This window comes from Cavia porcellus, unplaced genomic scaffold (genome assembly GCF_034190915.1).
Source record: "Cavia porcellus strain 051 isolate PalLab524CR breed Dunkin Hartley unplaced genomic scaffold, mCavPor4.1 scaffold_30, whole genome shotgun sequence".
In the NCBI taxonomy this organism is placed as follows: domain Eukaryota; kingdom Metazoa; phylum Chordata; class Mammalia; order Rodentia; family Caviidae; genus Cavia; species Cavia porcellus.
This window is the reverse complement of record NW_026947513.1, coordinates 16,095,079-16,109,731: the sequence shown is the minus strand read 5'-3', so window position 1 is coordinate 16,109,731 and position 14,653 is coordinate 16,095,079.

The following is a 14,653-nucleotide window of genomic DNA, read 5'->3' as shown; positions in this document are numbered from 1 at the left end:
CATTTTTATCACGACATACAAAGGTTTTCCTTACAAGAATGCTTTTTTCCCTTTTATGTTAACCATATTGTAAAACGGCATGATAGAAAAATTAAAAACAAACAAACAAACAAACAAAAAAACCTAACTCTCATTGTTCAAAGATTTCTTTTAATATTAATTGAATTGCTGTTTGCTTTCATAGCAAGGGAAAGAATTAATGTTTCATGCGGGAGTGAGATTGTTAACCAAGATTTTGAGATTAACAATTGATCTTAAAGGAAAGAGTCTATACTGGAGTGTCCTAGCAGGATGCATGGATTTTAAAATGTTTAAAAGTAAAAGAATTAGTCAAGTAAGAGAACCAGACGAGGGAGAGCTAGAGAGACTGACATTGTTGGGCCTGGAGCAGATCAGGCCCATGAAGTAAGGAGCACAGGCAGCCTCTTGATTCTTGGAAAATTAAAGGTGTGTATACCGTCGGAGAGAGTCTAGGCAAAAACAGATGTACTGACACTGTGGTGTATGCCATTGTGACTCATTTTGGACTTAGGGCCTTTATAAATGTAAAACAGTAAATTTGTGTTAAGAAAGTCATTTTTGTAGTAATTTACTAGGTACCAAACTAATATACAGGGGGATGCTTTTTAAGCATTTTATTCGTACATTCAACACACATTGTGCAGTCATTATTACTCATTTCAAAGTGTATATTCCAATGAAACACTCTTAGTTCCCACAATGCATCTCTTTTTATTTTAGATAGATCTATGATACCAAAGAGAGTACATAACCGTCACAGGAATACTGCTGGTACTTGGGTTAGTGGTGGAGATTGTACACATTGTCTTTAGCATTCACACCTTTGTTTCCACGAAAAATAATGAGACAGAGTAGACTCCTTATGTTTGGAGAATGTAGGAAGACAGAAAATATTGTGAACACTAACATATATTGAAGCAATGGAGAATGTTATGATGCATATATCCACATGTTTAAAAGAAATAGTGATATATATATATATATATATATATATATATATATCATAATGTGTAATTTTTTACCTCTTTTTGGGGAGAGCTATGTGGGCTGGGGATGTAACCAAGGACTTCACACATGAGAAATTGATGTAAAAATACCCCTCTCTAGCCTTTTTATTTAGTACCAAATCATCTGCAAAATAACTAGTTTCAAACTCATATATTTTCTTGTGCTGTAATAAAGTTAGTATAACAGTTGATTATAATCTGCAGAGGAAATCATGTTTCATTATTATACAAGCTTCCATGAGTTCATTAGCTTGCTAATTGAATTTAGAAATTGAAATAATGGAAGAAATAATAACATAGCTGAATTCTTGCATTTCTCTCCTTTCCCTATTTTCTTTCTATAATGTAATCAACAGTTAGAATGAAAAAAACTTATTTTCTTACTAAAACATATCAACAGAACAATTGAGATAGGAAAATAAAAACATTGCTTCCAATTTTGTTTCTGACTATAATTTTTAATATGTAAGACAATGCTATTCTTGCAACAGAAAAAATTGAATAAATAGTATTTAAATGAGCAAAATAACACTGAATAAATGACAAAATCATGCAGTGCTGCTCTGGTATCTTCAATAAAGAAAGCAAGTTATTCTGTTTTTCAATAGAATATTAAATTAATGACAACTTTACTTGTCTATACTAAAATAATGATCCACACAATTGTTAAATTGTTAGCAATGAATTCTCAGTTTTATCTGAGCAAAGTGTGGCTTGTACAATGATTCAGTGATAATTAGCATGTATCTTAATAATTTGAATTCTAAAATGTAATTAAATAAATTTTAATAATATTTACATTATAAAATTTGTTTTTATCAGACAAAATTCTTATTCTTTAATATTTTTTGATTTGAAGAATTCTTCCTTCTTGATTTGTGTTATTTCATCTTTATACTAGACATTAGATCTTCTAAAATACATTAATAAATTTGTCTTATTTGTCTATAAGTAATATTATATTTCATAATTTATCTTAACTGAACTTCTAAGATGCTAGCATGCAGAAGATACTGAATATATTATATTCATTGTCACTAATAGAAGCAGCGGTAGTAGGACCACTTTTGATAATTGTTATCATTATATTTACATCCTACCTTTTGCTAACCAGTGAGGTTACATACTTGTCTACTATATTATAATGCTATTATTCCTTCTAAATTGTTCAAGTTGTGGAAAAATGATCACATGGTTTAAATAATAGGTAAGATCAAATTTTTTGTTGCAATTTATAACAATTGATACTATAATCCCACTTGATATTCTTACAACATGTATGCTAATTGTGCTAAACTCTGATTAAGGTAACTTTGGACTTTAAGAGAGTGATCTGAGTAGCATCAGACTAGATATTTTGGGTTCTGCTAATAAAGCAAACTATCACTAGATGTGTCCTCTTGTGCCCAAAAGGCTACAGATTCTAATCCCATGATATGAAAAAAATTAGGAGTCCAACCCTTCCTTTTCCAAAATACCAACTTATCTAACTTTGATTTTTTCACTCTGGAGAGAAAACTGAAGCTCTCATTTTCTTAATCTCTACAAGCTGTGCACACCAAGCATGGTTATACACTTTCCTACATTTTCCCACTAAGACCTCGGTTACTGAGGAAAATTGGATATCTACACATTTGAAGGCTCTTTGAAGAGAAGTACTAAACAGTAATGTAATGCTATGTCTATAACTTCTAGACCTGAGCATCTTCCTGTGTTCAGTAGATGTTTATTGCATAATAAACCGCAAGAGTGCATTGATTCTGAAAGTCCTTCTAGGAAGTAGGCAAAACTTTTGATTGAGAATCTCTTGAGCAACTGAGATGCTTGGATCTAAGTAAACTATGTAAATGTCATCATATATTAGTAAATAAAGTTTAGTGAGCTGTAGACCACATTAAAAATTGAATTTCATTGAATAACCAAAAGTAACAGAATGTATCCTATGTTGGAGTAGGGAAAAACTGTGTTTTAGTTATAGATAGTTGACATCATTCCTGGGTCTTTGATGTCACTAAAGGAAACAAATAAACTTCAACAGAATTTACAACAATAAAAAATGCATCACTGCTTCCCAAAGACACTAATTACCCAACTAATACATATATATATATATATATATATATATATATATATATATGTATGTATATATATGTATGTATGTATATGTGTGTGTGTTTCATTGTTATTTAATGAAAGTGTGTTTAATGAAAGTGTGTTGTATGCAAAGCCAATAAAAGCTTGTTGTATGCATAAAGCACATTTTCCATTAAACAATTCTGTTTCATGTGACTAAAATATCCCCAATAATAAAAAGATTTTATCTTCAAAAAGTTTGTGTTCACTCATGTGATCTCTGAGAAGAATAGTGCTGGTGTAGATGAACACATATAATGACTAGAAATAAAAGGAACATTACACAGGAAATGATCGAAAGTAGATAGAGACTTAAACTGAAGTGAATTAAATTAGTCCCATTTCATTTATCATATCTCTTAGCAATCTTACACAACATGTTGCAAAATAGTGTACAATGATATTTTGTAGTGTACATTTTTTGTTTTATTTGCTTCTAGATCTTTATATTCTTTGAAAGAAAACTAATAATAACTGATTATTAATCCCTTCAGCTGTGTCATGAACTACTCTAACAGAATTAACTTATTTGATCTTTACCAAATCCCATGAGACTCATACTGCTGTTATACTCAATTTAGCAATAAAACAATTAAGTGAAAGAAGATTAGATCACAAGTTCAAGGTTTTATACTAAAAAGAATCACAGTCAGCATTTGAACTCAAGTCTTTATAACCACACAGTGCAAACTTTTGTTGCTTTGCACTGTTGTTTTTAATAGCTGCCTCTTACTGGTGAAATAGTCTTGATATACATATTAACAGCCAATATTGAGAAGGGTTTTATGTAAAAAATTCATAGGGGTTGTGAGGAGAACAATTACTATCAGGACACAGAGTTTATAATAATTATTTTATGATGATCACCAAGAGTTAAACACAAGAAAGTGTGGGAAATCTGTCCACAATACTAAAGATTGAGAATATTCAGCCACAGACCTGTATCCTATAGCAACGTCCTGCATGAGTCCAGATGAAGACCTACAGCCATAACAATGCCTCCCATGAGTCCAATTGGAGGTCTAGAGCCCACAAGAAGGACTCACAGCAGTCTGTTTTATGAATCTTCCCTGGGAAGGCCCAAAGGTCAGGGGTGGAAGCTAGAAAGTCTATGCCAGCTTGATGAAGGAGCTGTGAGTAGCCTGAGGGTTGTACACTGGAGCTGAGAATTCATGCTTATAATAAGGACCAAGGCCTCCCTGAAAAGCACCACAGCCATCCTCAAAGACATGGAGTTCCCAAGCTTCTCCACTGATGAGAACAGTTGAATACATGCCAGAAAGTCAACATAACAAGTTTTTCTTGGAGATTAACTGCACACATCTTCCATTCTGGAGCCAGGAAGTGATGCTGGATGAAAGACAAAGCTCCCCCAAAGTGAACCACAGCCACTCTCACCAAGATCCTGAACTCCTCTGATGATAATGTCTGAACTCATAATGGGGAAGATAGTCATGATGAGCTCCTCCAGAACAACCAATGGCTCAAAACAGCAACACTTAGGAGAACCCATAACACGTAGATCTTCTCCACGTCTCTATTTATACTGGCAACTTTCCTCAGGTGGGCCGTCTACATTCAGCATCATACTAATTTAATTCAGCTAGTGTTAGCTTGAAACCAGTTTTTAAGTTGACACCATCTATTCTGACTTTCTGTAGGGTTTTTGTCATTAATGAGTGTTGGGCATGTCAAAAGATCTTTGTGCATCTCCTGAGTTGATGATATGATTTTTATTTTTGGCTCTGTTGATATTGTGTATTACATTTATTGATTTGCGTATGTTGAACCAACCCTGTATTCCTGGAATGAATTCTAATTGTCATGGTTTAAATTTTTCTTTATGATTTGCTGCAATCTGTTTGCTAGTATTTTATTTCTGATATTTGGATCTCGGATCATTAGGGGGATTGGCCTATAGTTCTATCTTTTTGCTTGGGTCTTCTAGTTTTGTTATCAAGGTAATACTTGTCTCCAGAAATGATTTAAAGAGAATTGCTTTTTTTTTTTCAATTTTTTAAAGAGTTCATGGAGTACTGGAATTAAATCTTCTCTAAATTTCTCCTAGAATTCAGCTGTGAATCCATCGGGACTTGATTTTTTTTTGTTGGTAAGTTTTAAATTTTGTTTTCAGTTTCATTAACTAATATTGAGTTACTCAGAATTTTTATGTCTTCTTGATTCAGCTTTAGTAATTCATAGGTTTCTAGCAATCTTTCCATTTATTCTGTGTTTTCCATGTTATGAGAATAAAAATTTTTAAAGTAGTAATTGATGACCTCAGTTTCCACAGAATTTTGAGTTATTTCATTCTTTAATTCTTCCCTGCATGAAATTAAGGGGGGGGGCCTTTTTTTGATAAGGTAGGCTAAAGGTGTATAAATTTAATTTATTCTTTCAAAGAACCAACTCTTTGATGGATTAATTCTTTTCATTATTTTCTTAGTCTAAATTGCATTAATTTATGCTCTGATCTTTATAATTTCTTCTCTTATATGAAATTTGGGCTTGACTTGCTCTTCTTTTTCTAGAAGTTTGAGGCATACCATCAGATCTTTTTCATTCTGCTTTCTTGTTGTGGGCTTTTGATCATACAACTTCCTATTTTGGGCTGATTTCAATACATCCCACAGGTTCTTCTAAGTTGTATTTTTATTTGATGGTGGATATTGTATAATTTATTCTTTAATATCATCTGTGACCCATTTGTTGTTCAGATAGATGTTGCTTAATTTCCATATGTTGATGGAGTTTTTGTGGTTTCGTCATTAATTTCCAATTGACTTGCATTATGGTCAGACAATAGGTATGGAATAATTTCAGTTCCTTTGCATTTTCTTAAGCATCTTATATGGGCTAGCGTGTGGTCTATTTTAAAGAACATGTGCAGCTGAAAAGAATTAATATTTAGAAGCTTTTGTTGGAATACTCTATAAATGTCTACTAATTCCATGTGTTTACAGGTTTGGTTCACTTTTGTGATTTGCTTATTTTTGTCTAGTTGATCTATCTCTTTATGACAAGGAGATATTAGTTCTCCCTTTTACAACTGTTATTATTGCTTTTTTTATTTTTAAGTCTATTAATATTTGTCTTATATAGTTGAGTGCTCCCATATTTGATGTATGTATATTTATGATTGTTATCTTTTCCTCTTGAATTTTTCCCCAAATAAGTATGTAGTGACCTTCTTTTCCTCTTTTGATCATTCCTCTTTTACAGTTCACACTGTCTGCAAACTGAATCGTTACCCCTGCTTTTTTCTGTGTTCATTTTGCATGAAGTAATATTTTCCATCCTTTGATTCTAAGTGTATGTTTTTCTTTTGAGTTAAATGTGTTTCTTGCATACAGCATATTTTTGGATCTTGTTTTTTTATACTTTTTCTAGTCTATTAGTTTTTATTATGAATCAATATTTATTGTAGTTTTGGGTTGGTGGTCATTGATTTCTTCAATTGCTCTTTGCCATAGAAGTATCTATTTCTTTATTAATTTTGAAGCATAATTTTCAAAATCTGGTTATATCAATCTGGGTAGGAGAATTTTTTCTTTTAGGACCTGAAATACTTCATTATAAGCTCTTCTTGACTTGAAAGTTTATGTTAAGAAGACTTCTTATGGACTTTCCATTATAGGTAGATAATATTTTTTTCACTAACAAATTTTAATATTCTGTTCTTATGCTGAACTTCTGAGACCTTAATTATTAAATGTATCAGTTCAGTCTGGTTATGACTACTGTGAGTCCTATGTGCTACAGTTATCTGTATGTCAGATTCTTTTTCAATGCTTAGGAAATTTTCTGTTACTACTTATGCAAAGTTTCTTTTATGTCATTTGTGTGGTCTCTTGTGATTTATTTTAATATTATTTTTCTTTGTGTCATCTTACACCTGGTGAATTAATTGTTATTTCCTGAGCTTTTGTTATTTTCAACAGCATTTTCATTATTCTAGTCATGATCCTATTTTTAGGGTTTGAGAGTCTGAGTGTCTTTCAAGCAAGTTTATCAACTTTCAATGGACTTTATAATTTCCTGGATATCTGTCTGAATCTATTTATGCATTTTGTATCTTTCCTATATTGATTATTCAATGTTTCCAATCTCTTCATCAATTATCTCTACTCTAGATTTGTGGAGAGATTCCTTTATAAATAGTGACATTTCTTCTTTAACCTGAAAAATTATTTCTGATGTAATTTCCTCTGTAGTCTCATATATTTATTTCCTTACTTCAGTTGATACCTTTTTATTTTTATTTTTTTATTTGAAGGTAGTAAAATACAACAGAACAACAAAAAACAAAGCCAATCAAGTGAAATTGGTACAGAACTTCACCGAAGGATACTGGGATAACAGCAATAGGTACCATCGTATCCCTTGTTACTTTCACAATAGTTGTCAATTCAATCAGGTATAGCAAAATCAAACCAAAAACAGAACATTACAAAACTTATCAAAACAGAATATTGAATAAAACAAAACAATTAATCAAAACAAAGCCAAATAGTGAAAACAATATTTGCCTTCAAAGAGAGGATAGAAAGAAATCCTCCATATTTGCTATACTGTATATGGTCATCCTCCCAAGAGACGCTGACCTCTGGCCCTAGTAGCTAATGAGGGAGATGGGATGTTTTGATTCTCAGTCTGAGCACTGGTAGGCTCACAGGAGACTCTGTCTGGTTCTGTTCCTGGTTGCCTGCCACTCACTTGTGCCCTGGCTGCTTATCAGGAAGACTGATATCTTTTCTGAAATTTCATGTGTGTCTTCCAATTATTTTTTTCTGGCCTCCTCTAATGGTGACCGCCACCAAGCCTCTGGATCCTCTTTCAATATCTCCTGGACTTGTTCTGGGTGTGTGTGTCGGGGGGTTGTCAGAGTTCCAAGATTGCATTTTGCTTCTTTGTCATGTCATTTTATCTTCCAAAAATTTTTTATTTTGTTTTCAAAGATTATCCTTTTGAGTTTTTGTAGTAGATAGCTATAGCACCAGTGTCAAGACCTCTCTAGGACAAGCCTATTATTCAGGAATGTCTTCTTCATGTAAGATTTTACTGGTTTGTGCCTGTACCAAATTCCCCTTTCCCAATTACTTTACAGTGTAATGTTGGTGTCTATTTAGCTCAAACCCTGATCCTTTGATGGGTGGATATAATGAGGTTGTTACCCAAGAGCTTCCCAGTACTGTTACAGGAAGGGATAGCACCTGATTATAACAGATATGACATCCTAGCTAATGTGTAAAACTGTCAATAATAATAGCATCAAGCATAATTTAGAAACTGATAGTCACAGTAACTATTGATTTTGTACTTTAGAGCATGGGAGCAGTTTGTAACTATTTTAAGAAGCTGATCAAATTTAGGAGATTGTATGCAAAGTTTTTCCCCTTGGCCAGAGGCTATATAGTGTGTTGGAGAAATTTAGGGAGGATAGTGTATAAAAAAAGATGAGGTTTGGGATTTAGATCAACAACATAAACTTTTGCCTAGCAAGTACAAGGTCATGAGTTCAATCCCTAGTACAAAAGAAAAAAAAAAAAAAAAAAAGGATGACTGGGAAGGAAATGGAAGCAAGGCCAGGGACAAAAGAAGATCATTCAAGGCTTGGGAAACAAGAGAAAGAGGTAGAAAAGAAAGAATGAAGGAGCATTTGAGGGATTATCTAAACTTGGTCTCCAGGTTTGGGGGATGGGATTTTTTTTTTTTTTTTTTTTTTTGGCTGGAGTGCTCACCAGCTGTTTAGAAAAGAGAAAAAAGGAATTTAAACAAAAGAAGAAAAAACAAAAAGTAAGAAAAGAAGAGGAAGAGGAAGAAAAATGGAAGAAAAAATAAAAAGTGAAAAAAGAAAAAAAATTGAGAAAAAGAAGGCCAGTTCCCCAGCCCCTGGATCTTCTCATGCTGACCGCCAGTCCTACAGTGCAGGGCGAGGGTCAGCACCTGGCCTCTTCTGATGGTGACCGCCACCAAGCCCCTGGATCCTCCCATGTTGGGTGCTGACCCCCTTATTATGTCTTTATTGTACAATGTAGGTCATACTTACTGAGTAGAGAATGGGAAGTGTATTAGTATATTGCATCTGATGCAATTATTTAAGACATTTTTAATTCAGAAATTATTTTTGTAAAATGTGTATTTGAAATGCATTTTTCTGAACTCTAAATATTGAGAGAAAGAAAAATAAATCAATTAACTTGATTGATTTAATTAAATTTATTTGATCACAAATGGAATTTATTTGAAATATTTTATGCTACTGAGAGCCACATCAGCATAATGGCTTAATGAGAACTTTATACATGTTTTTCCTTGACCCACACTATGCCCACATCAAATAAAATGTATTCATCCCTGTGGGAAACAAAGTTTGTGTGAGGATTAAAGGTTGATTTAAGATCTGTCATGCAGAATATGCCATGGGACTTGAAACTTAGAAAGATATGATGGGCTGTTCGCAACCTTGTAGAGAGTTATGCCTGAGAAATACGAACTATGCAAAATAAAGTACTCAAAAAATGATACATCTTTTTTTTTTGCGTATATGATTCAGAAAATAATTTTCTTTTTTAACTACATGTTGAAGAAAAACATAGCAAGTCAGGCTTTAAGAAGTAGTGATTCTCCCTAATATTTATCTAGAGAGGTGAACTGAAGAACTAGAAACTATTCAATCTTTAGGCTTTTCTTTCAGTTACCTTGTTTTTATGATTCTATCATGGTGTCCATACATTTATCCAAGTGTTTGTTGAATACTTACCAGATATGATGAGTTTCAAGGGGCATATTTTTAAATCACTTCCAGGAGCTTACGATTTAGCATGTAGAAAGATACAGTGTTGTAATCTATATGAAATAAAGAGGATATTCCTTACAACAGAAATTAAGTTCTGTGGGTTTATTTGAACGACTGCATTATACACAGTAGCTTTTTTTTTTTTTTTTTGAAGGGAAAGAGGAATCTGTAGATTTCCAGATGTCTACAAAAGGCAACTCCCTTCCCAATTTATTTCTGTACTTCCTTTCATAAGATTGAAAGGGGGTCTCTAACTTCAATACTCTAACTCTTGCAAAGTATTCTCTCTTTATTTCTCCTTTTTAATAAAAGAAGCGATCGAGATTTTCTATGAAATTTTCTGGTATTTTCACATGGCTTTCCTATGCCCTCCAATTCAGTAATACAAGTTGATCACTGGGTATCTTATCTACAGTTTTTTCTTCATAAAATCTCTCAGCTATATTTGTCACATTGGTAGTAGAATACAGTTTGCATAATGAAAATAAGTGACTGAAATAGGAGTTTAATTAGAACACAGTGAGCTTGTTTTCTAATCTTGGAATTATACCTCCTAGTGTGACATTCTGTAAGAGTTCTTTGGAATTACACTCTTACTGGTCAGTGCACTATAAGTTAAGAATAAAAAAAATTATATATATGGTTTCAAATATGCCAAATCAGTTAACAAACACATAACAATATATGACATATTTACAAGTACTAATATAAATTCTAGTGGTAAGATTTATTTTGAAGATTATATTTTCTATAATTAAATAATAACCTTGTTTATACATAATATAAAAAACTTGGCATTGGATGTGTCATTTAAATTGAAGCAAAGTTTTCATCATATCAAAAAGAGACTTAATATAGTCATTAATGGGGTTGCTGTGGAATTTTTATTTGGAAAATGAAAAGTAATTTCCTTAGACTAAATGTGATATTTTGTTCATTTTCTGAAATTTGATTGTAAACTTAATAGTATAATTATTTTAAAATTATATTAAACTTTCAAAATAACCAAATAATTGACTAATACATGTGTATAAAATTAAAATATGCATAAATTCAATTTATATGGAAGAAATCACACACACACACACGCAACACCTAAGAGGCAGTCACTTAGAGGATGGTATCAAAATATGTGACTTGAGATCAGAAAATAGACTTTTGAATTGGTAATTTATGACATAATTACAGCTATCCTGTTTACACTGTGTGAGTCCATCCCAGTAAAGTTTCAAACTGTTTCCTTTAACTCCAAATCATTAAGTATCAACTTAGTCCTTTGAATAAGTATTGTAGAATAGGTACATATGGGATAAAGGAAAAAGAAGAGAAAAATAAGATCTCTCACACTATGAAGGTTGTCAGTCAATATCAATATGAGTATTAAAAAGAAAAACATTTAGCTTCAACTATCTGAAGAGAAACTGGAAAAGCACTACTCAATCTCATTTAATTCTTACAATCAAGGCAGAAAATAGTAGAGATATATTTTAGTTCTGTTTGGTTATTTCTCATAATTAAAATAAGTTTAAGAGATGAAAATTCTAATTCTATTGTGGCTAGGCAAATCAGAGGATGAATTTTAGCAAGATACCCTTGATATCAGTGTTTGACAATAAACATTGTCCAGAATCATACAATTTGTATGTTGGAGAACTGACATTTTTCTTCCATGTCTTGTGAAATTCAAAAATTGAAATCCTAACCATCAGTCATATTATTAAATTACAATTATTTTCTATTTTCCTACCATATAGTATGATAACTAATGTCTGTCTTCTTAGATCATTTCTGTACCTGTTTTTCTTCCCAGTTATTAGTACAACTAAAGCAAAATAAAATATTCAGTCTAATGGTGGCTGCTGGGTGTGTTTTAGGCTAAAACATTTTTAAGAGAAGACATTTTTAAGACATGACATAAATGAAATATATAAAGAAGTCTGGAACATAAATATGATCCAGAAGAGCAGAAACTTAGTCTGTTTGAATAATGATAAAAAAAATTACTGTACACTGGATAGCATTGAATTCATATTCATAGTTATGGAGGCTGGTACACCTACCGTTGGAAGTTTTGATAACCAGCGAAGGCCTCTGTTCTCTGGCTCAAAGACAATGCCTTCTTTTATGTCTTTGAGTGATAGGAAGGACACAACAGTTCTCATTGGCTTCTTTTATACTATCACTAGTCCAATTATCGAGGGTTCTACCTTCATGTACTGATTACTTCCAAGGACCCTACTTGTTAATACTATTAGTTAATTATTAGGATTTCAGCAGATGACATCTGCCAATCCTAATCCCCAGAACAATAGAAATATGTAGACTGAAATATCCAAAATCTGGTCAAATTTTGGGGTATTGAAGGAAAAGCAAATGGTCAATTTGGATTGAGCAAATGAAGGGTGTCTCAATTATTATTAAATTTTCTGGGCTCCAGGCCATGATAAGTAACTAATTTCACTCAAAATGTTCTAGGAGGTCTTCAAAATCTTTTCAGGTATGACATTGCTTATCATAATTTAAATGAAAAATTAAAGACAATGCCTTGGGTTGAGCACTTAAACAGGTTATGGGAACAGGGTAGTTATAATAGTCTGGATGTGGGGTTATGACAATATAATGATGAGAGATTAAGAAAACATTGGATTCAGAATACATTTTGGTAATAATTTAAAAGTGACATTGATAAAAATTTAGACATGATAATAATTTAAATATGTTTAATAAACATATGTATTGAACTAAATAATGTTTGAAAGGTGTTTGTTAGTTTGTTAGACTTTGAATACGATGGTAGTCAACTATAAAAGACTATAAAAATTATAAATATAAAGATTATATCCTAAAGCTAAAGTGGAAGTTAAATTTCTGCATAGGATTAAAGCCATAGTCAACATAAAATCCCTTTTATTATTAATTTCATATTATTAAAAGAAAATGTAGGAAATTTGAATTTTCTCAACACATAAATTTTTTCTCTCATATTTTGTTTGTACTTGTCAATTGGAAACGTCTTATTGCTCAAAGAGAGAATTGATTTAATTTTAATTGTATATTTTCCAAAGTAACCTATAAGTGTAACTTACATATTATATCTATACCTTATAGTATGAATCAGTGACATATACAGTGCAGTTTTAAATAAAATTTAAAGAAAATTCTGAGGGGTATGTGTGTGTTAGGGATGGAGGGCATACTGACTTTATGGTAATTTTGTTATTCTCATATTAAGATATCAATGTAAATCATTGTGTAATTAGAAACTTGTCAGAGTACACCTGTAAGAAACCAATGTTCACTTCTGCTTATCATAAATAATGATACACAATTTGTGAGGATCAAAGGAGAAAATTTTAATCAGTAACCATCCTTAATAACTTGCTAACACATAGAAGATTGATAGTTTTCTTTTTTTCTGAAATTAATCTGAATTTGACAATCAAAAATTGATACCAAAGCTTTACCATGTAGAGTTTTGTTTTAGAATATTAATCTAGCTGAGGCTCATCTGTAACACGTCTGTTGCTCAGAGGAGAGCTATTCATCTCCCATAAATGATGGCCTCCTCCAAGAGTTTTCTGGTTTTGCTCAGTGTATTAATTAGAAACATAAATACTAATGTTTGAAGGGAAGGAACATTAGGAAATGCAAGTTATGTTTAAGTCACCATTTGATTGACTGTCACACACCAAGTAGGACAGTGTAATACGTTAGATTAATGGAATATGCACTTATGGTATAGCACGAATACTTTAAAGGTAATTTTGTTTCCAAAAATATTTTAAATTTTTAATTAGAAAATCTAAGAAGGGAAATTTGGCCATATAAGATTTTTTTTTTCTTTTTGATACCGGGAATTGAACTCAGGACCTCATGCTTGCCAGGCATGTGGTGTACTTGTTAGCTATATCCTCAGCCCTTGAAAGAATTCTGATATGTGGCTTTTAAAATGTTATGTACATGCCAATGGCATAACAGTTTAAAACATCAATTTACATATTATGATTCAGGAGTTTAGCAGAATCTCTAAAAACTGTCTACAATATTCCAGGTGATGCTGATGGTCTCTGTCCAAGCAACACTTTGTAGGGTTCTTGATAAACAGATAAAAAGAACATCTTTTAGTAATTGTATCCTTAGTTTGACATGAAAAGTTCTTTACATTTCTTCTCAACAATAAATAACTAAAGTTGAGAAAAACTGATGTTATGGCTTGTGTCTGGATGCTCCCCCATGCCTCATGCACTCACAGAGGCTGTTGAATCTAGCATTTATGATTGGTTTGTTGTCTAGCACTGGGATTTGTGTGTGCCTGCTGCACCCTCAGGGGCAGAATGAGCATACAATATAGGGGACTGAAGGAGGCCTGCTGTACCCCTTTGTCCTTTAGCTCTGACCACTTCCAGCAGCTATGAACTGCTGTACCTCAGCCATGCCACCCTGCCTTGGACCAAGCTGCTAAGTATGGAATGAAACCTCCAAAAATGTGAGATAATTAAACTTTCGCTTCCCTAATTTTGGACATCAGGTATTTTGTCTTTACAAGGAGAGAAAAATAACCAACAAAATTGACTAAGCACTATTAGAGTGATTCAGAAAAAGATTATGTAATATGCTGATCTGCAGATTCATACTCAGACCCTGCTGAAAAATTTCCATAATAACAGTGCTACATCTCATCCTGTTTGGGAAA